The sequence below is a fragment of the Taudactylus pleione genome, unplaced genomic scaffold (assembly GCF_031769625.1).
Source record: "Taudactylus pleione unplaced genomic scaffold, aTauple2 ptg000478l, whole genome shotgun sequence".
Lineage (NCBI taxonomy): Eukaryota > Metazoa > Chordata > Amphibia > Anura > Myobatrachidae > Taudactylus > Taudactylus pleione.
In genome coordinates, this window is record NW_028284880.1 from 461,710 (window position 1) to 483,087 (window position 21,378).

General features: G+C 47.6%; 1 protein-coding gene across 3 annotated transcripts in view; it reads right to left on the minus strand.

Moving 5' to 3' along the window:
• Positions 1 to 11,094, minus strand: part of ME3 (malic enzyme 3) — a 249,943-nt gene extending 238,849 nt beyond the window's left edge. Inside the window, exon 1 of one of the 3 annotated variants that reach the window (XM_088449041.1) lies at positions 11,035 to 11,094. The gene's annotated coding sequence lies outside the window, so the exon portion shown is untranslated. Of the gene's footprint in view, positions 1 to 5,347; positions 5,496 to 5,566; positions 5,649 to 11,034 lie in introns of those variants that run through there. The other 2 variants (XM_088449042.1, XM_088449040.1) reach the window with 2 other exon arrangements.
• Positions 11,095 to 21,378: the final 10,284 nt, after the last annotated feature.

Genomic DNA, 21,378 nt, shown 5'->3' on the forward strand with positions numbered 1-21,378 from the left:
AGCCTGCACATCCCTAGTTTGTACGCAAAAACGATAAACGATAATGACCAACGACGCGCGCTCCCGCAGGTCATTTGTCTTTGACGTTCATCGCCCGAACATGCAGGCCAACTTGATGATATTGTCAGGTTGTTGCATGCTCGGGGATGAGGGAGGGTGCCCGGCACTGGACGATATCGTGAATGATATAGTTCAGTCTGTGTGCTCCATGTAATGGATCGAATCGTCTAGTGTGTATGTCCCTTTAGATGCAAGCTATTATTTCATAGAATGTACTGCATAGAATGTACTACATAAGCTAGAAGCTGATTGGTTGATTTCAGGAGGTATGGCCCCCTCACCATGATGAATTGTGCCGCCCACAGGCACTAGAGGCAGGATTGTAATTTATGAAGGCGGAAATAATTTTGAGGTAATGGGATTCCTAGCATTTTGCTATGCTATGCACATCTCCACCCAGCGAAACAATGTAACCTCAATTGCTAAAGTGCACGGCCTTCCGGAGCCATGTTCCAATTTAGATATGTCCAAGTAGAATAATGTTGCCACCTGTATAAGTGCTGCTATAAGACTCACGCCTTGTACAAACTGGTGTTTGGAAATAACTCCCTGCAATGCCTCCTCACTGTGCACCGCCTGCGTCTTTGAAAATGTCAACTGCTGCTCCTCCATATTGACTGGCAGTACGATGCGGGATGATGATGTCACAGCCCTGCGTCCAGGGGCTGGCTGGCAACTTTCAGCCTGGGGGGCAGACGCAAGCAAGTGGTCCCGGCTTTTCTACCAGCACACTGCAATGTGGGCATGGTTTATCTAATGTGGGTGTGGTTTAAATAACCAATGCAATATATGAAAAATAGCTATAAACAAATACAATTTCTACCAGTCCCATCTGACAAAACAAAAATTAGATATTCAAAAGAGCATTACAGTGATTTCTATACAATACAGGGATCATTCTAGAAACTGATATAAAATACAGAAAGCATCCTAGTGACCACTATACTATACAAAAGCATCACAGAGGGTTGTAGGTATGATCCCGGCGGTTGGGATGCCGGCACTGGAATCCCGACACCAGTCAGAATCCCAGTATCAGCATCCCGACCACTGACATCCCGATGGTAAGTATTGTGGTTAGGAGGAGGGTTAAGCACTAGGGGGAGGGTTAGGGTTAGGCTGCGGGGGGTGAGGATTAGGTTTAAGCTGCTAGGGGAGGGTTAAAGTTAGGCTGCAGTGGGGGCAGTGTTAGATTTAGGCTGCGGGGAGGGCGGGTTAGTTTTAGTGGTAGGGTTAGCCTACTTACAGGTAAGTGTCAGCATTGTAACCCAGTCAGGATGCCGGCGTCGGGATTCTGAGTGCCACTATCCCGTACCCAACCCATCCCAGATGTTCCCTGCTCTGTGGCTAACGGTTTCGCAATAAGATCAAGGGACTTTGGCTGCTAGAACACGGCAGTGCCTTACATATTTCTGTATAATGGTCATATTTCCCCTGACCTGTCATTAGAACTTGGTTATAGCATTATAGTTGGGGAAGAGAATTGTGAGGTTTTAATAAATTGTGTTCTCCCCAAAACAGCAACCCCACCCCCTCATGCCACACATTAGTGTCCCCAATGCATAATTATGTCACACATCAGTGCCCACAATACACAATTATGCCGCACATCAGTGCCCACAATACATAATCATGCCGCACATTAGTGCCCACAATGCATAATTATGCCACACATCAGTGTCTCAAATACATAATTATGCCGCACATCAGTGTCCCCATTGCATAATTATGCCGCACATCAGTGTCTCCAATACATAATTATGCTGCACATCAGTGTCCACAATACATAATTATGCCGCACATCAGTGCCCACAATACATAATTATGCCGCACATCAGTGTCCACAATACATAATTATGCCGCACATCAGTGCCCACAATACATATTTATGCCGCACATCAGTGCCCACAATGCATAATTATGCCACACATCAGTGCCCACAATACATAATTATTCCGCACATTAGTGCTCACAATACATAATTATGCTGCACATCAGTGCCCACAATACATACTTATGCTGCACATCAGTGTCCCCAATACATAATTATGCCACACCTCAGTGTCCCCAATACATAATTAGGCCATACATCACTGTCCCCAATACATAATTATGACGCACATCAGTGTCCCCAATACATAATTATGCCGCACATCAATGCCCACAATACATAATTATGCCGCACATTAGTGCTCACAATACATAATTATGCCGCACATCAGTGCCCACAATGCATAATTATGTCACACTTCAGTGCCCACAATACACAATTATGCCGCACATCAGTGCCCACAATACATAATCATGCCGCACATTAGTGCCCACAATGCATAATTATGCCACACATCAGTGTCTCCAATACGTAATTATGCCGCACATCAGTGTCCCCATTGCATAATTATGCCGCACATCAGTGTCTCCAATACATAATTATGCTGCACATCAGTGCCCATAATAGTTACCACAATGCATAATTATGCCGCACATCAGTGCCCACAATACATAATCATGCCGCACATTAGTGCCCACAATGCATAATTATGCCACACATCAGTGTCTCCAATACATAATTATGCCGCACATCAGTGTCCCCATTGCATAATTATGACGCACATCAGTGTCTCCAAACTCATAATTATGCTGCACATCAGTGCCCATAATAGTTACCACAATGCATAATTATGCCACACATCAGTGCCCACGATACATAATTATGCTGCACATCAGTGCCCACAATACATAATTATGCTGCACATCAGTGTCCCCAATACATAATTATGCCGCACATCAGTGTCCCCAATACATAATTATGCCGCACATCAGTGTCCCCAATACATAATTATGTCATACATCACTGTCCCAAATACATAATTATGCCACAAATCAGTGTCCACAATACATAATTATGCCACATAGCTGTGCCCACAATACATAATTATGCCGCTCGCCAGTGCCCACAATACATAATTTTCCGCACATCAGTGCCCACAATATATAATTATTCCGCACATAAGTGCCCACAATGCATAATTATGCTGCACATCAGTGCGCACAATACATAATTATGCTGCACATCAGTGCACACAATACATAATTATGCTGCACATCAGAGCCTGCAACACAAAATGGCCATGGAGGCAGAAAACGAAAATCTCCATGAGAAGCCAGTCTCTCAGTAAAGGAGGCAGAGCAGCACAACCCTCTGCCAATCCAAATGACTCTCGTCCGGAGTTCCAAAAGGGGTCAGGGTGCAATTTTCCATCTGAAAAAATGCGCCCAGGGAGCAGCGACATGCTAAACCAACCTGGCATCAACCTACACATTTCACATCCTGTCAGCAAATCTATGAAACACTTGTATACGTAGAGCTCCCAATATGCCCCATTTACCCCCAGCAAACCATTTACTCACCCTACCAGCAACCATTAACCCATTCAGCAAAAATTACCTTGCCCCCACCCATCACCCATTCCCCTCTAGAATCCATTAATCAATTAACCCCCGATAAACCATTCTCTCAAGAATCCCCCTGAGCATCCATTAACCTATAGGCTGGAGGGGACAGAGGGCCTGATTCAGACCCGGTCGCTATGAGCGTATGCTCGCACGATGCGTATGCAAATTTGTCAAAGTGACGCCACGGGAAGCAAACGCTCGCCAAGGCATAAGCACGCCCACCATATCTTAGCGAGCGGCCACTTTATCTGAGCATATGCCCAATCGCACAGGCAGAACCGCCCACCAGCAACACATCCTCTCCAGGAAGTGTATTAAAACATTGGTACATCGAGCACCATCGGATGCTAACGCAGTGCTTGCGGTTGCTATACCCTACCACAAGCATTGCGAGTAAATCAGTGTAAAAAAAAGGCATGTGACGTGTACTATGACGCTGCCTGTTAATTATGCACGCCTCAAAAACGGCGTTAGAACACTCAGGCACGCCTGCGTTCGCAAATCCAACCCACTGTTTTTACTGGACTGCCCCGTCACCACCCACAAAACGGCCTCTCCTGTCACTCGCTCTGCTGGGCTGGCTGTGCTGGGCAAGCGAGCGGTCAATGAATGCATTGTGTAGTTCGCGCACGCGCACTGCGATGCATACGCAGATTAGCAACCATCGGCAATAGCGAGCGCATTCCAGATACCGTCCGGGTCTGAATCAGGCCCAGAGCTTCTTATGTGACTGGCTTGGACTCCAAGGTTAGGAGGAGAGGACCTGTGGTGAGGGATGAGGTGGCAACTACACTGCCTGCAATGTACCATCAAATGGTAAAAAGTTAAATACTAACATCACAAGAAAAGTATTGATGGACGGCAAACATCGACCATCTATGTCCATCCCTAAGTCCCAGCTGTTACAGAGAGCACTCTTCCGCATTCTGAGGAAGAGGAGATAATGGTCTTGATTCAGAGAAGCTCTCTATTTGCGAGCGCTCACTATGAATCAGGGCGGATCTTTAAAAAAAAAAATCCACCTTCAGGCCACTCACATAGCTGTGGGTGACCACCCACAGCTTGTGCGGGCGGCCCGGTGATGGTCACGATTATCGCGACCTTCGGGCTTGCGACGAGACCCTTGTGGTAGGGTCTCGTCCACCGCAAGCCCCAGTGAACTTCCTGCCCTGATAGAGCAGTAAGTTCACTACTGAACTTCGGGAACGCCTCCGTTTGTGCAGCCACCCCGCCGATCCGCCTACAAAATGGGGACGAGCTGCCGAACAACATCGACAGCCGCCTCATTTTGCTGCGAGCCCTCAGCGAGTGAAGTTCTCACTCGCTCCGGGGCTCGCGTGCGCACTGCCCGACCATCGACCCACTTGTGAGCGCTATGCGCTCCGAGCGGGTCTGAATCAGGCCCCATATTCAGAATTGCAGATGAGAATGGAGAGGATGGGGCTAAAATTAAGCCATTCCAGTCATTTTAGCAGCAATCCTTCCCCACAGACTCGCAAATTTACGCCATTTTGTGGGTCTTAATAACACAAACAGCCCGCCCACCGAAATGGCCGGCTGCATCTCCTCTCAGAGAGAAGCCACTAAAAGTCGTCAGGTATGATTCATTTCAACACAACAATTTAGATTTGAGCTAGGACACGCCCCTCTCATATCTAAATCTCTGTGCGCATTTTACATCTGCCCCACCTGTGATTTCCACTTTCTTTGCTTTACTCCCAGCTCAGAATCAGACCCAATGTAATTTGCAATGGAAAAAAAAAAATATTTCAAATAAAATGACACGCAACAAAAATAATAAACGCATCAAGCTGTAAAACTCAGATCATACTTATCGACTTTTAGTATCTCCTCGTCCGGAGAGGAGACACAGCTGGACACCGGGGGGGCAAGGCCGCGTTCATAAGTCATTAGGCCCCGCCCCCATCACGGCAAACTGCTGGGAATCACGAGGCCGCGATAAGGGGCTGGAGGCTAAATGCTGCGTTTTCCTTACAGTGCAGCAATTCTCGGCAATTATCTCCCCATCCTGCCAACCTCATTAGCATACCTCCCAACATGACCCTCTCCAGGAGGGACACAATGCTCTGGTCCTGGACTTCCCTGGTAAGAAGTGGGGCTGCAGCGCAGTTCAAAAGTCAAATAGGGGAGTCAAACCAACTGTCATTTCACACGCTGCCAAACATCACTGGCTGGGACTCACTGGAGGTTGGTGTGACTCCCCTATGTGAATTTTGGACTGTGCTGCAGCCCCACCCCTGGAGCCTCCACCAATCATAAATTACCAGGGAAGTCCAGGACCAGAGCACTGTGTCCCTCCTGGAGAGGGTCATGTTGGGAGGTATGGATTAGGAAGCGGGTGGTATGCAGGAGATCCAGATATTCTTCTGGCGGTGCGGGGGGGGCTACCCGAAAATTCTGGAGCTTCCCACAACAACCGGGAGAGTAGATAAGTATGAATCACATGCTCTTAAAAGTTAAAGTTTGTTAACGCATCAGATACTGTGTAGCATACTGTTTTCATGCACTGTAAAGGCTGTAAAATCACTGCTGTACTTTCTCCCCACTTCAGATACGGGTATAATTGGTTTTCCGCGCTTATTTCATGCAGATTCATGCGTCCTTCAGGCATCTATGATGGCTTTTATGTTAGGATTACATGCCTATCTGTATGGCTTTTATTTTCTATATTAGAAGTCAGCACCAGTATGAATGATCCCATCATCCAGCCTTCGGCCTGTTTCTGCATTTGTTACAATAGGAGTTCATGTGACATACTGCAAAATAAATCTGCATGAAAACTGTATTAAGTATTAACGGCTGAGAGGCGATGCCACTACAGATCCCAGCCATGCCTCTCCGGGGTACAGCAGTCTTCCCTAGAGCAGAAAGAAAAACAATAATCGGAAATGAAGGCGCTGTGGTTAAATGATGTATGATGTTGTCAATCTACCTGCTGCTCTCTAAAAAAGTGATGACTAGTCACTTTGGTGGGTAACCCAAAAAGATAAAAAAGATGTGAAAGCGCAATGAGATATAACAATTAAATAATAGATAATTTAATAATAGGGATGTGATGTATGGAAAATTGGTAAAAAATAGTACTATATCACAAAGAATTAATAAAAACACAGAATATACAATGAAAAGACACTAATAGCATCAAATATATACATAAATAGAATGCACATGAAATACTGAATGTACAGGTGAGTAGTTGGTAATGATTGTATTTCTGTATGTGAGACAGAATGAAGTAATTAACCCAATTAATAAAATAGAACCAATGGAAATATTCTTATGGGACAAAATGAAATAATAGTCTCGGATGATATAGAAAAAGACAATAAGAATGCTCCTGTAAAAGGTAAATTAGCGTTGGTATTGTGCACAATACAGGCTAACCTTAGAGATGTGGCTCCCGGTTAGACTTCACTGAAACACAGAGGGCAGTGTCCGGAATGCCTCTCTGGTATATATCTCACCCACCAAGGAATGATCCGGCCTCCTACCAATGTAGGGGAATGAATGTTGAGTGCGGTGGCAGGGAAAGTTGGATGCGGAGTAACCGCTGGTATGAGGCCGCTATGAAAAGATCTGAGGACTGGTCTCTGCCCGTCCTGTGAGCGGCAATGGCTATTCGTGGCTTCTGCTGTCAGCTGTCGGGACTCCGTGTGCAGGAGAACCAGGGGGTCAATGCGCCCAGTCTCAGCTGATGAACGGCCGTGATGGAAAAGGGCTGTGCTGACACACTCCGACCTCCGTCAGATGGTTGGATCGGGATAGTTCAAAGTCACCATATGAATGCTCTAATAGATGCCGTATGGTACTGTGTAGGTCGTCGTGTGGAATCAATAAATAGGTGTGGAACAGAAGTGGTCTAACGCGTTTCTCAGCCTTTAAACGTCCGGCCGTTTCCTCAGAGACAATGAGTCTTCCCTAGAGCACTAGAAAACTAAACTACAGTATAGGGCATGAACAATGACAGTGAGGAGCGGTACCATTGGATGAATTCAATTTAAAGAAAGATGGGGGAGGGTTAGAGGAAGATTTAGAGGAACGAAACATTTGTGGCAAATCGAACTGAAAGGAGAATAAGGAACTTCAGAAGGTGGGGGAGATGTATTTCCAAATCTTTACCAGAGACTCCTTTTCAATAAATGTTACTTTATAAACCTTAGGAATAGGTAAGAATTACATCTAACTACATCTAACTTGCAGAAATTGGTGCAATTAAGCATACCACGATAATTAACATACTAACTCGCTGCGAGCGCCGGAGAAATTCAATATTGCTCCGCGCAGAGACAGCTGATCCGAAAATCAGCTGTCTCCCCGAAAATTAGCACTGCCGAGTTTACGCGGGTGCACAAAGCCCCGGTGTCTGGCGGAAGGAGCCGGTCAGCGGCGGAGGGATCCAAAAGGATCCTTCTTCGCAACCCGGGACTACTTCCCCTAGGGAAAGAGCAGGGTGAAGGTCCTAAAAAGTGTTAAAAAGATGTTTTCAATGCAGGGAACAGGGGGTTGGGGGAGGCCTACCACTTTGGAAGTACTAGACATGTTCCCCTGTACCACTCTTCATATTCTCTGTGCGCCAGTGTCCTCCATCATCTCTGAGCTGCCTGAGGCCAGCTACCCTGGATAGCACCAAGCAGATACTGTCTGTATTTATTTATCAGTACGTACTGATCACCTGCAATGTGCAATTCCTCCTTTTATGTATAATTCATGGAATTCTCACTTCATATTTGGGAATTATAAGTTAATTTATATTGAAGTGCATAAATGAGACCTTTGATTAGAGCCACATTTGCAGAAATGTGATTGGGACAGGGCCATTGAGACATCCACTAGACCTGGGTACTGATGGTATAGGGACGAATGTAGAAGGTGTGACCACATCCCCTCTGGTAAAATGTGGTGCCATTTGCTGAAAAGAGCATTATTTGTCCCCCTTAGCAGCTGCTCCCTCCAACAGTCCCAGGCCCGGTAAAAGTAGTACCCACTCTTCCCCCCACCCTCTCGGTGCCCCTGGATGAGGATTGTGAGCACCAAGGACTATTTGCACAGCAGCATGTATGGATTCATCATTTCTGATGCCAAGTGCCTGTGGAAAATATTTAATTATTACTGTATAGTGGCTATGTAATACTCTACATATTAATAATGCCTTACTATGGTCATTGTATATAATTCCCCAATGTCATTCCTTGGAGTTTGTAACAATAAGTTATTATTTATGACCCTTTGCAGTTTACCCCTGAAAAGTATCATTGTTTATTATCGCACCCATGCCTAACTTTTGGCTGGCACTAGCTATGGGGACCAAGCTCTGAAAAAAGAAGCTATTTGTAGCTTGATATGTATTGTAGCTCCATATCACTGTCACCATAGAGAACTATGGGGAAGGCACTTTTTTAGGGTACCCAGCTTATACTTGCTGACTTTTAATTTCCCCCTCCGTTAAAGTCCTGGAGGGGCCATCCATGTCCAATCTGAGGGTATGTGTGGCACTACATCGCGTCATCATAACCCCCAACCCCTGTTGTTCAAAGCTGTATTGCAGTGCAGGGGGCGTGGCCATGACACAGTGATTCAATGCGGGTAATGTCATCCCACCCCAGGGCCGCTTACTTCATTGAAGAAGTGGGCAACATGCTTGAGACGAGCCTACTCTGCCGAAAGTCCAGGAGAGCTCCCCCCATCCCCCCCCCAAAAAAAAATTTTACGACTCTCAACCAGAAATTCCAGGAGAGTTGGTAAACCTGGCTTACCGGTATTTTAGAAAATGACATTATTAGTATCAGTATATGGGAGTGAAACCTACACTTTTCAAAAGCATAGGGTTACATCTGCTAAAATCACCTGAAAATGGTCGTACTTGCAGGATTAATGGCTTAACAGAGATTCACAAACTTTTTTGAATCACGCCACCACTAGGCCAAATATTTCTCATTCAGCAAAAATGATCACAATCAGTAAATTGTGCTTACCTGTCATCCTTAGGGTCAGTTATTTGGTGGTGGACAGGGTTGTGCTCTGTTTGTAGACATAGGGCCTGATTCAGAGCCGGACGCTATTTGCGCTCGCTCGTTCAGAAAAAAGGGGTGGCTATTCAAATGAACCGTTCGCTCTGTTCACGCCTCTAGGTTTGAACGAGCGAACAAAACATGCGGTCGTTTTTTGGAAAACTACGCCCCCTGGCCGCTCGCATCCTACGTCATGTCCGCTATTTATTAGATTAATCGAGTACATTGACCAGCATATGAACTTCTCGCTATTCTTGTGGTTGGTTTTTGCTACCACAAGCAGCAAGCGAGCAGTTCTGGCTATAAAATAACCCAGTGACGTGGTCAATGACGCTGCTGTTTTAATTATGCACACCCATAAAACGCCCGTTTTGACCTTTAAGCACGCCTGCGTTCTGATCTCCACTCCCCGTTTTCAAGCACCTTCCCCTGTTACCACCCACATACGCCTCCTGCTGTCACTCAAAATAGCAGGCATTCGCTATTTAGCGAACAAACGATTTTCGGCCGCACTGATTGGTTCGCACATGTGTATTACGAATGATCCATACGCATGCGCAGTTGTGCAAACATCGCTCGGAATGAATGAGCGGCCGCTTACGAGTGGCTCTGAATCAGGCCCAGAGTTCATGATTGCCAGCCACCAGCACTGGTTTTGCCTATCACACTGACCGTAAAGAATTTGATCTGGTCCTTGACCCCAACCCTTGGCAACCCTGAAAGTGCCACAGCGCCCAGTTTGGGAACCACTGGCTTAATTAATAAGCCCCTCATCTGTAGGAAATAGTATCTGTAAAACCATAGGTCACAAAACCTAGTCACAGATGTATATAATGTATATAACATGAAGTGCAGTAGGCTTCGTGTAACGAAGCAGCACTCAGGGGAAAAACTTCCAAAGACTTAAGGTGCATATCCACCAGCCATGTGTAGAACGACTGTACGATTACAACATTGTAACCGTTCAATCGTTCATCATCCTGTGCAGTTGGATAATGTGCCCACACTGAACGATATGTCGTTTAGTGCAGGCACCCTCCCTCATCCCCGAACATGCACAACATGTCGATATCGGCAGGTTACCTGCATGTTCAGGCGATGGTAGATGCCGGCAACGACCAGCGGGAGCGCGCATTGCTTCTTCATACCGGCATATTTACTGCGCGATTAATGAACGGTTGAACGATACCGATGTCGTAATCGTTCAATCGTTCACTTTTATCGTGTAGTGGATACGCGCCATTAATTTTTGGATTTTCGCAGTCAGAAGTCTGCTCTGTTGTTATTTGTGACAGGTATCTGATTAACAAATAGTTACATTAAGTACATTTATGATATTGTTTTTTTTCTGTGCCATTATTGCAAGACCTGCATACCTTCAGGTTTGGTAAGTCTCCCCTCCAGCAGTTAAAATGTATATATATATCCATTACCCATCACATGATCCCAGTATGACAGTATCCTATTTCTCCTTACTGCGCAGCATTACCTCAACTCTCTCAGGCTCCCACTGTATCCCGGAGCTGGAGCCAGTGCCTGTGCTGTGAGGGCTCTCGCTATCACACACTCCGGCTTTGAGTGACAGGTTGGACATGTGACTGATGTAGGGCATTGGAATCCTAATTTCCATTCTGCAGCCTGCACTCCCCTCTGCCCCTCCAATCCCAGAGGAGAATCAGGGGGCTGCTGTCTGGAAAAATGTTTCACAAGTGTTCCTCGTTTGCCTTATGGTTAACATATTGTTCACTGCACATACCTTATATGATAACAAAATATAGGGTTCTATTTATCAAGCTGCAAGAAGCCAAAAATCAGGGGAAAAGAGAATGGCGATCCTATTTAGGAAAGGATTAACGCCCCCCAAAAAATCAGAGATGTCTCCAACGTTAATCTATTTACTGGCGCTTACCGCTGTCCGCACAGACCTCTGCGGGCACAATGAATTTCCTCAATATATCAAGTGGTGAAAAGCAGGGATGGCTTTACTTACTTTTTACATGGGGCCCAGCACATGCAGAGAGGCTTGGCTGGATCCCTCGCCGGGTCTCATCAAGATCTGCAAGCGCCAACGTTAGCAGAGCATTAACATGGAGGTTTATCATCGCCAGGGGCTGGCTGGCAACTTTTAGCCTGGGCGGCAAGCACAAGACAGTGGCCCTGATTTACCGATAATCACTCCACTCCGTAAACATTCGGTATTGCGTACAACTATGAATCAGGCCCTCTGCTAATACTTTTATGCAGGTCTCCAGTAGTGATCCACCCTATGCAGTGCCCCTTCTGCCCCAGAAGTAAGTCCCTTATATAATGCTCCCAGTAGTAGTCCACCCTATGCAGTGCCCCCAGTAGTGGTACCCCTATGCACTGCCCCTTATATAGTTCCCCCAGTAGTAGTTCCCGCCCTCCCATGCAGTGCCAATAGTGGTACCCCTTATGCAGTGCCCTTTAAATAGTGGCCCCATTTATAGTCCCTCCCTATGCAGTACCCCCAGTATTGCCCTTTATATAGAGCCCCCAGTAGTGGTCCCCCGATGCAGTGTCCCCAGTGGTAGCCGCCCCTCTATGCAGTGCCCCTAGTGGTAGTCCCCCCCTTCTAGTGCCCCTAGTAGTAGTCCCCCCCTTGTAGTGCCCCCAGTGGAGGTCCCCCCATGCAGTGCCCCTAATAGTTGTCCCCCCTTGTAGTGCCCCCAGTAGTAGTCCCCCCCTTGTAGTGCCCCCAGTGCCCCTAATAGTTGTCCCCCAATGCAGTGCCCCTAATAGTTGTCCCCCCTTTATAGTGCCCCCAGTAGTAGTCCCCCCCTTGTAATGGCCCCATTAGAGGTCCCCCCCTTGTAGTGCCCCCAGTAGTGGTGACCCCTTTGCAGTGTACAGCAGACACACATGTAATAAAATAAATAAACACTTACCTGAATCCCTGCTCCCCCGCCACCATCCGCTCCTCCGTCCGTCATCCCGGGCTGGCCCGCTCTGCATTATGGGAGAGATGTCATGACGTCTCTCCCATTACCCACTGCCGGAGCCTGTTGATGGAGCGGCTCCGGCAGGGGGCGCAGCACCAGCTAATGAGAGTCTGTCAGACTCTCATTGGCTGCTACTTAAAACAAACACACAGCTGCCGGTGCCGGTGTTTGTCAGTCCCTGTGTAGCGCTGACCGAACTCCATCTGGTCAGCGCTACACGCGCGGTGCAGCTGTGTCACAGAGACACAGACTGCCCGCGGCACTAGATAGTATAAGGCGCTGCGGCCCGGGGGGCACATGGCACCCTGCCCCCCCGGCCCAGCCCGCCTCTGATCATCGCTACATGCTTCTGTCGCAGTGTCAGGCTGTATGCAAGAGGAAAATTGCCATGGTAGAGAAGGGGGGATTTCGCCAGTGCTTGCAGACAGCCACGGCATTAGTAAATAGCGGTGGTACTACATCATGATTCACTGCGATATGCAGCGACATACAGTCAGGTGCATAAATAATGGGACATTGACAGAATTGTCATATTTTGGCCTCTATTCACCACCACAATGGCTTTGACATGAAACAAACAAGATGTGCTTTTACTGCAGACTTTCAGATTTAATTTGAGGGTAATTACATCCAAATCAGGTGAACGGTGTAGGAATTACAACGGTTTCTATATGTGCCTCCCACTTTTTAAGGGGCCAAAAGTAATGGGACTATCAACTCAAAAGCTATTTCATGGACAGGTGTGGGCTATTCCCTCATTATTTCATTATCAATTAAGCAGGTAAAAGGTCTGGAGTTGATTCTAGGTGTGACATTTGCATTTGGAATCAGTTGCTATCGACCCTCAATATGAGATCCAAAGAGCTGTCACTATCAGTGAAACAAGCCATCATTAGGCTGAAAAATCAAAACAAACCCATCAGAGAGATAGCAAAAACATTAGGTGTGGCCAATCAACTGTTTGGCACATTCTTAAAAGAAAGAACGCATAGGGGGCTGCTTGTTTGCTGAATTTACCAAGTTCCGGGAACGGCATTAAACATTGCAGCCCATGGCCTACTTTCCACAAAAAGAACTGGGATGAGTGATCTTTAGGATCCCTTCTGGTCACTCACCACTTGCACAGACATGGTCAGCAGATGGTGCACGTGCACAAGGGCTCCCAGCTCCCACATTAACGATCCCTTCGCTTGTAACACTCCCCGGGGATGGGCTGCTTTCAAAGCCCATGTACCTGCGGGTGTATCTTAATACATCCCGACATATGTCTTGGTTGCCCTCTGTTTTATATGGCAGTCACTGCCATATATTATATGTATTAAATGATGGTCAATGATTCCAACTGTATTATTTGGTGGTCACTGATGCTCTCTGTATTATAGGGTTATCAGCGGTGCCCCCTGTATAATATGACAGTCACTGATTCCCTCTTATATCGTCATCACTGATGTCCGCTATATTATATATCAGTGGTACTGATGCTCTCTGTATTAAATAGCAATGGTCACAGATGCCCTCTATATTATATGGCAGTCACGAATGCCCCATTAATTATATGGCAGTTATTTTGATGGCCTCTGTATTATATGGCGCTGGTCATTGTATTATATGACAGTCATGGATGTTCTCTGTATTATATGGCGGTCTCTGTGTGCTGTATGGTGGTCACACCCACTTCAACGTTACTTCACTATGTAGCTAGTTTATTTTTCCTGTTTTGAACAAAACCTTATCGTTTTCAGAACAGAGAGCAAGCACTGCTGTGCTGGTCTTTTTTTTTTTTTTTGCCCAACAACACTTCATTGTCTTTCTCTTCCTGCCATTTAGAGTTTATTTTCTGCAAGTTAATGATCAGGCTCATCTGTTCAAAGACACATGAGACTGATCTGGAGGAGTGCCTGGGAAATGACAAATCATATATGCGTTAATGCAATCACTGATATTTATCTAATAGTAAAAGTATTTATTTTGAAGCTGGAGTCGGAGGCAGCAGATTTATTCCAACTTCGACTTCATCCTAAATTGACTCCGAGGCCGACTACATAGTCCTGACAGGCCAATTCAAGCACCTCTCTATTCCAACTTTCATTAGCTGTCTGTGATGTTCTGGGTTGTTTGTGGACCCGGGGTGGTAGCAGGAGCGATCACAGAAGCAGATTTGAAAATAAAACTAGGATTTTTAATAAGTGCTTGATTAGACATATAATGTGGCAGTAAATAAAAGTCCAGGAATATATAAATGTGCACAAGAGTTCTGTGGTGGGAGTAAAAGGGTTAATGTCCAAGTAGAAACAATTAGAGCTGTCCAGGTGTGCAGGTAGTGAAACTGAAAATAATCAAACAAGGTATGCAGGTAGCGAACTGAAAATAATCAAGTCAGGTTTGCAGGTAGTGAACTGAAGCGCAGGATGTCAGCAGGCTCAGGCACTCAGGTATGGGCAAGGGTGATGGAGGAAGCGGGGTAGTCCAGTGGGAGCTAGGAGCTGACAGGCAGACTGGCAGACAGCGAATTCACAGGAACAGGAAAGCACAGAGAACTCCCTCTCAGCTAGGCTGAGATACACGTTGCACTGGCAAAGAAGGAAGGCACTGACCCTTCCTAAATACCCCATGCTGTGCTGTTACTGGCCGGAGGGAACATGTGACTCACCAGGATTGGCCAGCCGCATCACATGGCCAGAAGACAAGATGGCGGCGCCCATGCCAAACGGAATGGAGATGCCGCCAGGCCTTACCAGCGCAGAGTGACAACAGGCCCGCACAACAACGCGCGCAGCCAAAGCCCCCCGCCAGACACCAGCTCTGCCACCAGACAGCCCGTGCCACAATGACCTCACAGGTAACACTCGCCTAGAGCCATGCTGAAATACCCTGGCCGTGACACTGTCTTGATAACTAACTTATGCTGTATCATTGTCTGTGTTACGCTGTATCATTCCCTGCCCAAATATTCTGCATTTCACCATAAACAAACTATAGGAAAGTAATGAATTGAATGGAGAAATATGTTATCGGGACAATTTGTACATCTTAATAATACTTAGGGCAGAACAGAGCAACATCCTTCTAACCTCTGTCCATCGCTGTTTGTCTTTCCAAGACTCCCTGGCATAGGGGTCAATTCAGTTAGGTGACAATTGGGCCCTGTGAGCCGTTCACATGCAAACTCGCACTGAGACTTCCATTGAAAAAATTTTTTTTTGTGTGCACACCCCTCTGAGCAAATGAGAAGATACGGAAATTCTTTACTCTAAGGTAAAAATTTCAGGACATAGGGTCTGATTCAATACAGATTGCAGCTGCTATTACGCACGCAGACCAGCGGTGTAAATATGCTAATGAATGCAATCGCAATGCCATTGCAGGCCAACATAAAGACGCCCACTTCCCCTTACACCATAGTTGCCTACCTTTTTTTTCTCCTCCCCGGGAGAAGCCCAGGGAGGAGAAGCAGGTGGGTTGTGATGGGGGCGGAGCCTGACGGTCTGCGTCAGTAAGCCCTGCCCCTTCATGGAAATTCTCCACGATCGGTGCAAAATTAAATAGGAGGAGGGGCTAAATTAATGACGAATTGCTTCATTAAACCCTGCCCCCTACACGGGGACCCGCAATCGCCACGGAAATTCTCCCCATTCTGCACACTTCACCCTTCAGGGGGTTACCCGAAAAATCGGGAGCCTCCCGCGAATTCTGGGAGGGTAGGCATTTATGCCTTACACACATCCGTAATACTAAGTTTGTGAAAACATTGGCACATCAAGTAACATTGCAGCCTCACGCACAATTACAAGGTCAGACTCTACTCAGAAAATGCTATAGGAATTTTCATGCACGCGCAGTAGTAAAACAATCGTTCAACTCGGTGAACATGGGCAATGCGTACGCCTCATGTTGTATTATTCAGCTTCTTATAAACTGTTTTGTTGACAATGTTGTCAGCCAATCTGTCACACGGCTAATTTAGCTCTGCTGCCCCCTACTGTTAGATAATGCTCCTCAGTAAGGAACAGCAGCCAAATACCATACAATATACTGTATATCATTATGTACAGTAGGTACCTGGCGATCTCAGTACCAATGGTATTAATTAAGATATAGGGGCTTATGTAATATGTAGGGATGTGCGCCGGACCATTTTTGCCGGACTTGGATTTGGTTCTAATTCATCGTCCGGCTTTGGATTTGGATTTGCCAAACTGCGGTGACTGGCTTTGGATTTGGATTTTTTTACAAAAATTGACAAAAAAAGCTAAAATCACATAAATTGGTCTTATTTTTCTTCCTAGAGTATCATTAACCTCAATAACATTAATTTCCAGTCAATTTAGAACACCTCACAGCTTATAATATTGTTTTCAACATTATTGGCCAAAGGTTGCAGTGAGCTGACTGGTTACCAAGCGACAAAGCAGCGGCACAACGACATAGACACCACAGTATAAAGCACATCTATGACACATTGCCACATAGCAGTGGCAGAAATGAAAAGTAGTGCACCCACCCAGTGGGGTACGGCCAGCAGAATCACAGTACTTGTTTACATAGTGGGCTACGGCCCAAGGAGTCACAGTGCACAATCTTATTCACATTACACCGCACATAGTGCCCCATATTCACATTACACCATAAAGTAGTGTCTCTTATTTATGTTACGACACACAGTAGTGCCCTTTTATACAATGCCCACAGTAGTGACCCTTATACACAAAGCCCACAGCAGTGGTGTCTCTCACACAATGGCCCCAGTAGTGGTGCACCCTATGCAGTCCCCTTAGTAGTAGGGCCCCCTATGCAGTGCCCCCAGTAGTAGTAGTGCCCCCCCTTAGCAGGCCCCCAGTAGTAGTCGTAGTGCCCCCCCTTAGCAGGCCCCCAGTAGTAGTAGTGCCCCCCCCTTAGCAGGCCCCCAGTAGTAGTAGTGCCCCCCCAGTGGCAAACGCAGGATTTCCAGAGGGGGGTTTCCAAAGGCTTAATTTTAGAGTGAGTGTGGCCTGTCAATGAAGAGGGCAGAATTAGTACTTAACCAGCTTTAATAAGCATCATACAAAGTGTATTGTGTGTATTAATTCCAGCATACACAGGACCAGTGATCACAGTAAGCCATTAGATGCGTCCGTAGGCCATCCTGCCTGAGCTGAACGTATTTATTTTAGATGTGGGCTCCATTCCAGACTATTGGAGCAAGTCCGGGAGCCTGGAGGAGCAGCAGAAGAACCTAGCACTGCCCTGGACATACTGTATATGTACATATTGGGCTCTATAGCAGTGCATCCCTAACAGTGCATGTTTTCCAGATCTTCTAGTTGGTGCACAGGTTATTTATTACTGGCTGATACATGTTAAAAGATCCACAGGTGGTGCTAATTATTTCATTTGTGATACTGAGAAGAACATGCAGCACTAGTAACAATCTATTATTTTACTATTTCTATTATGGTCATGGTGTGGGCTGGGTAGGGGGGTTTCCAGGCAGACGGAAACCCCCCCTGCGTTTGCCTATGCCCCCCCTTAGCAGGCCCCCAGTAGTAATATGCCCCCCCTTAGCAGGCCCAAAGTAGTAGTATGCCCCCCATTAGCAGGCCCCCAGTAGTAGTATACCCCCCAGTAATGCCCCCTTACACACACACACACATAAAAAAAATAATAATAATAAAAAAAAAAACTTACCTGAATCCACGCTCCCGCCGCTGTCCGCTCTGCTCTGCTGTACAACGCGCGGAGGGAGCCGGAAGTAAGCTCCAACCGGCTCCCTCCGTGCAGCAGCCAATGAGAGTCTGTGTGACTCTCATTGGCTGCTATTTCAAACACACAGCTGCCGCTGGCGGCTGTGTGTTTGGTCCGTGTAGGGCAGACCGCTATCACAGCGGTCTGCCCTACCTACACTAAAGGAGCCCTGACGTCGGATTCTCTTGCGAGAATCCGACATCAGGAGGCTGCGTTTGGGTGGACTCGGATCCCCAATGTTCGGAGCGGTTCGGATTCCACAGAATCCGAACCGCTCATCACTAGTAATATGTTGCAAGCTGCAGCCCCTGCCAGTCTTCCCATATTTTTTTGCCTTTAAGATTGGGGGCTTATGTAATAGGTTGTGGCTAATCTTACTGGTTTTTATAATATATTAAAGTATATATTTTATTGGGAGATTCTGAGGCAGAGTTTATTGCAGCACAAACATTCAAAAAGTGGATTCGTGAAACATTCTCCATCTTGCAATCACCGACCAGCAGTCTCATAGTTCCCTACATACTATGGAGATGATGGCAAAGAGATCGCACATAACCATCCTCACTTCTAGGAGTGCCATGGGCGTGAGAGACTATGGGAAAGGGAAGCCTGTTTCTCACAGATCTTTTGGACGTATGGGTCTATTTACTAAGCAGTGTTAAGAGACAGTGGCCCTGATTCAGAGCCGGACGCTCTGACAGAGCACTAGCTCTGAATCAGGGCCGTCCCTCCTACTTTTTGGAGCGGCCTCCTGGCTGCTCGCATAGCTGTGGGTGACCACCCACAGCTATAGCGAGCGCCAAAATGATGGTCGCGATGGTCAAGACAATCGCGACCATCGGGCTTGCAACGAGACCCTGCAGTAGGGTCTCGCTGCCGCAAGCCCTGGAGTGCTTTTGGCTCTATCAGAGCCAAAAGCACTCCCACTGACATCACTAGTGATGTCAGTGGGCCGTACCCAGACGGTAGGCGTTCCCATGAGAACGCATCCGTCTAGGCAGCCACGCCCCCGGCACGCCCACAAAAGGTGGCGTGCTGTCACTCATCATCGACAGCACGCCCCCTTTAGTGCGAGACCCATAACGACGGCTTGGCCGTCGTTATTCGGGTCTGGCGCATGCGCACGACGGAGCCGCCTCCGTCGTGCGCATGCCCATTTGGGCAACTTCGACCCGCTTGCGAGCGCTCAGCGCTCGCGAGCGGGTCTGAATCAGGCCCAAAGTGAAAGTGATAAGAAAGTGATAAGGTACCAGCCAATCAGCTCCCAACTGTCATTTTTCAAACACAGCCTGTAAGATGACAGTTGGGAGCTGATTGGCTGGCACCTTATCACTTTTCACTATGTCTCCTAACACTGCTTAGTAACTAGACCCCCGAGTATCCTACTTACTGACATTCTGCTGCCCCTCTTGTGAGAGGGCAGCTAGGTCTGCAGTGTAGGGGGGAGTGAGGGGACTTGGCGCGGCATAGGGGAATGTGGGCAAGATTGCATTTTTCATGGCCCTGTCCACACTATACAATGCCAATATTAATTGCATTGTGAAGCGGTGGGTGGGACGGGGCTACAAGGATGCGATTCAGTGTATATCGTGTCATCTGCCCCCTTGGACCACCCACTTGTGCTTGGTAAATAGGCAGCTGAGGGCGAGTAGTGGCTGGGTACCGGGAGACTTGCCCACTCTTCCAGGCGGCAGGGAGGAACATTCGATATTCCGGAGGCTCTTGGCCGGTCCAGGAGAGCAGGCAAGTATGCTTAGTATGGAGTTGGTACAAGTGCCGACACTGATGATGACGGCTGCCAGTTTAACATCAATGTGATGCACGGCTTTCCACTTGCACATGGATGAACCTCCGCATGAGTTGAATGGGTTCTCACATTGGCATAAGGTGGTAAATCAGGTTAACTACGCTGCCCGCAGCTACAGGCATTTTGCGTGCCACTCAGAATCAGCCCCTATACAGACATAGGGTAAAATTTAGTAAGCGGCGGGTTCTAAACCCCGGTGGTTTGGTGGCTGTTTTGCTATCTGCCAAGGCCGGATTAAGGTCTTTGGGGGCCCCTGGACAACAAACTTGTGGGGGCCCCTATATACCACCGTCCCCTGTAGTAATGCCCCTTATGCAGTGCCCCCAGTAGTGGTCCCTGTATGCAGTGCCCCCAGTAGTGCCCCTTATATAGTGCCCCCAGACCCAGTAGTGGTCCCCCCTATGCAGTGCCCCTTATATAATGCCCCAGTAGTGGTCCCCCTATACAGTGCCCCCATTAGTGCACCTTATATAGTGCCCCCAGACCCAGTAGTGTTCCCCCCTATACAGTGCCCCTTATATAATGCCCCAGTAGTGGTCCCCCTATACAGTGCCCCCATTAGTGCACCTTATATAGTACCACCACACCCAGTAGTGTCCCCCCCATGCAGTGCCCCTTATATAATGCCCCAGTTGTGGTCCCCCTATACAGTGCCCCCAGTAGTGCCCCCTGACCCAGTAGTGGTCCCCCCTATGCAGTGCCCCTTATATAACTCCCCCTATACAGTGCCCTCAGTAGTGCCACTTATATAGTGCCCCCAGACCCAGTAGTGGTCCCCCCCATGCAGTGCCCCTTATATAGTGCCCCCAGTGGTCCCCCCTTATGCATTTCCCCCAGAAGTAGTCCCCCCCTATACACTGCCCCCAGTAGTAGCCCACCCCTATTTAGTGTCGCCAGTAGTTGTCCTATGCATTGCCCCCAGGGCCCCCATGAAGCGCCCCCCCCCATGCAGTGCCCCTTACACACACACAAAAAACAAAACAAAAAAACAACACAACTTACCTGAATCCCCGCTCCTGACGCGACCGCCGCTGTCCGCTCCGGCTCCTCTTCTCCTGCACTATGGGAGAGATGTCAGCGTCATGACGTCACTCCCATCATCACCCGGGGAGGAGCCAGAATACGGAGCTCATAAGTGAGCTCCAACCGGCTCCCAACGTTGAAGCAGCAGCCAATGAGAGTCTGTGTGACTCTCATCGGCTGCTGTAACATACACACAGCTGCCGCCGGCGGCTGTGTGTTTGTCACTGTGTAGTGTGGCCGCGCTCACTGTGTGGTCTACACTACACTAGCGGCGGGTGAAGCCACCGGCTGCACCGCTGCTAGTGGAGGCCCCTCTGTGTGT